A 3786-nucleotide genomic window follows, 5' to 3' on the forward strand; every position below is an offset into this window, starting at 1 on the left:
GTGGTGGTGGTGACTGTGGTGGTGATGGTAGGGATGGTGGTAGTGGTAATGGTGGTGATGATGGTGGTGGTGGTAGTGTTGGTAGGGGTGGTGGTGATGATGGTAATGATGGCAGTGATTATGGTGGTGATGGTAGTGGTAATGGTGGTGGTGATGGTAGTGATGGTGGTAATGGTAATGGTGGTGGTGATGGTGGTGATGGTAGTGGTTGTGGGGGTGGTGATGGTGATGGTGGGGATGTTGGTGGTGGTGATGGTGGTGGTGGTGGTGGGGGGTATTGGTGGTCCTGGTGGTGGTGGTAATGATAGTGATGATTATGGTGGTAATGGTGGTGGTGGTCATGATGGTGGGAGTGGTGATGATGAGGGTGGTGATGGTGGTGCTGGTGGTGTTAGAGAAGGTAAGTATGACAATGAAACCCCTGAGTCAAGTCTCTTGTTCTGTAGAACAGAACAGAACCAGTTTAGCAGTCATCCCCTTGAGCTAGCTTAGAGGTAAAACATACCCTCTTACAGTCTCATTCCACCAAAGGTTAACTTGTATTGAAGATTTACCAGGGGCCAGATCTTAACTTCATCATGTCTTCTAATCCTCAGAACAACATTAAGGCAGGGAGGAAATGGGACTGGGTTCAAGCCCAGGCAGATCTGCTCCTGGGGGTGGGTGGGGGGTGGTTATTCTCACTGTAGAGAACTCACTAAGGCTACAATTCTTGTGGCCATGTGGGCAGATAGGGCAAACACCAGTCACTGTTTAAGCCTCTGTAGGTTCACAGCTCAGTCCCCACTCCCTTACATAGAAGAGACGGAGGGAGAGAGGAAGCATCAGCCAAGGCCCAGCCATTGAGAAAGAGCTCAGCCAGCAGGGGCACTGCCCATCCCCTCACACACCAAAGGCACCTCTAGGAGAAGGAGGACAAAAAGCACCATTGCCTGTGTAGGTGCTGTAAGTAAGTGTCTTATTTAAGGCCAAGGTGCCTCCTGACTTATCACTGTATCCCCACCCTGCCCCCACCTTCCCAGAACAATGCCTGGCCCAGAGCAGCCTGTAAGTGGACTTGGACTGAATTCACTGACCTACTGCTAGCACCCACCTTCTCTGCAAGCCTGATCAAGTCCAACGAGACCAGGGATCTGCTCACCAGGGAAGATCTATGCAGAGGCGGCACAGGGTTGGGGGTGCGGGGCATTCGGACACCCCACCTACTAGTCATGCATCCTTGAGTAAGTCGCTCAGACTCCCTGAGCCTCAATTTCCTCACCTGTAAAATGGGATGAGTCAGGTGTGCGGAGACAGCGAGGAGGCCTTGCAGGGAGCAGGAAGGGAGGAGGCGTTTTCTCCAGCTCAGCTTTAGGAAGCAGAACACAGCTGCCTGTCTGCAGCCTTGCTGCCAGAATCGAATCAGGCAATACCAGGTTGGGCAACATTAAAAATTGTCACAAGAGAGGGAAGGAACAAAACAATGTTTTGGGGGTACATACTGTGTGTTTTATCCACCCTTTGTCTCCTTTATTCCTCAAACTCCTTCAGGTAAATACTGATACCCTAAATGTACGGACGAAGAAACTGAAAGTCACAGAGACCAGGGGCGGGTGGAGGATCCCTCCAAGTTCACGCTGGAAGTTCAGCCTCAGATTAATTTCTGCCCTCCCCCGAGCTATTTGACACGACCCGCTGCAAAGGACTGTGATCTAACCTTTTTTTAAAATGTTTTCTTTTGGTTGTCAGTTTTAATTTGTATAGCTGTATTATTATCTAAGCATAAAGTAAATTTAAAATCTATTTTATGATCACATAAAATTGACAGGCCAGAATATTAGTGCATGCAATCTCTTTCTAATTAGGAAGTAGATGTGGTATTCAACAAATTAATTGATTCTTTGGTTCTTAAATTGTTGTTTAGTTTCTTTATTCATATACACACACACACAATTTTATGCATATGTATTAAAATGTCTGCGTTCTTTTTGTTCCTTTCCTGTTTTTCTTGGCTCCTCTTTTCCCCTCAACCACTGCCACCCACATCAGGCTTCAGCCCCACCCCACGGTAATCTATGTTAATAACTCCGTATGTATCTTTTCATATTGTTGGTGCTTATATAATCTCACAGACACATGTACATGCATTTACATAAATGAGAGATGAAGGATTGGCTGTTTATTTCACACAGGTGAAATCAATATCCTACATGTACGTTTCTGAATTCCACATTTCTCTCTCGCCAATCCCTGAAGGAATCCCTCCTTGCCATCCAATAAATAGCTCCAATTTATTGACTATAATGGCTGCTTAATACTCCAGGGTAGGAGTGGACCATTATTTATTCCACCTGTCCACTATCAATTTTTAAAAATGTGTTTTCCATCTTCTGTCACTACAAATAAACAGCAGCAAATATCTTTGCTCATATGCCTTTTTATACTGGTCTTTCTACTAATTTAACATTAAGTGAAGCCCCTTAAATAATCTGAAAATCATCTTTGCTGTACAATCACATATAACAAAGCCAGAAAAGAACCTGGAAGAATAAAAGCTCTGGTGACAGAACAATGGATGAATGCTTTCATTTTCTCTATTTCCTTTTATTTCATCACACTATTCATGTGGTAGATGAAAGCTAGAGACATATGAGATTTTTTGTTGTTGTTGTTGTTGTTGTTGTTTGAGACAGGGTCTCACTCTGTCACCCAGGCTGCAGTGCGATGGTGCACTCTCGGCTCACTGCAACCTCCACCTCCTGGATTCAAGCGATTCTCCCACCTCAGCCACCCAAGTAGCGGGGCTACAGGCACGCGCCATCACACCTAGCTAATTTTTGTATTTTTTGGTAGAGATGGGGTTTCACGCCCTTTCCGCCATCTTTCCGCGCCGCCACAATGGAGCGCATGAATGTCCTGGCTGATGCTCCCAAGAGCATCAACAATGCCAAAAAGAGAGGCAAACGCCAGGCGCTTATTAGGCCGTGCTCCAAAGTCATCGTCCGGTTTCTCACTGTGATGATGAAGCATGGTTACATTGGCGAATTTGAAATCATTGATGATCATAGAGCTGGGAAAATTGTTGTGAACCTTACAGGCAGGCTAAACAAGTGTGGAGTGATCAGCCCCAGATTTGATGTGCAACTCAAAGATCTAGAAAAATGGCAGAATAACCTGCTTCCATCCCGCCAGTTTGGCTTCATTGTACTGACAACCTCAGCTGGCATCATGGACCATGAAGCAGCGAGACGAAAACACACAGGAGGGAAAATCCTGGGATTCTTTTTCTAGGGATGTAATACATACATTTACCAATAAAATGCCTCATGGACTCTGAAAAAAAAAAAAGAGAGATGGGGTTTCACCATGTTGGCCAGACTGCTCTCAAACTCCTGACCTCAGGTGATCCTCCCTCCTCGGCCTCGCAAAGTGCTGGGATTACAGGCGTGAGCCACCGCACCCGGCCAACTCATGTGTTTTATGTGTAACAATCCTATCGTGGTAGGAGAAGGAGGGACCCTTGCAATTAAAAAGTGTGTTAACAAGGGGTGAAGTCAGAAATGGCGTCTCCTGGATAGTTGCCACTATTGTTTTAACACCTCCTGATCTGCTCAAAGCCCTTCGGGGGTCTTGGACTGCTGGGGATTCCAGGATGCAGACAGCACATCAGAGGAAGGGCCAGCTAAGGAGCTCCACTGCCTCGTGCCTCAGTTCTGTAGATGGGGCGCCATCCCTCCAGGGCTCAAGAAGATATTTGCTTTCACGTCCATGCCAGCTTGTCAATGCCTACCCATGGAGACCACCCTA

At 46.5% G+C, this 3786-nt stretch overlaps 1 pseudogene across 1 annotated transcript; it reads left to right on the forward strand.

Annotated features, from left to right (window-relative positions):
* Nucleotides 1–2850: 2850 nt before the first annotated feature.
* Nucleotides 2851–3327, forward strand: LOC104658516 (annotated as a pseudogene). The gene has a single exon (XR_004055120.1). The product of XR_004055120.1 is annotated as a 40S ribosomal protein S15a pseudogene (transcript).
* Nucleotides 3328–3786: the final 459 nt, after the last annotated feature.

Source organism: Rhinopithecus roxellana, chromosome 19 (assembly GCF_007565055.1).
Source record: "Rhinopithecus roxellana isolate Shanxi Qingling chromosome 19, ASM756505v1, whole genome shotgun sequence".
NCBI classification, from domain to species: Eukaryota; Metazoa; Chordata; class Mammalia; order Primates; family Cercopithecidae; genus Rhinopithecus; species Rhinopithecus roxellana.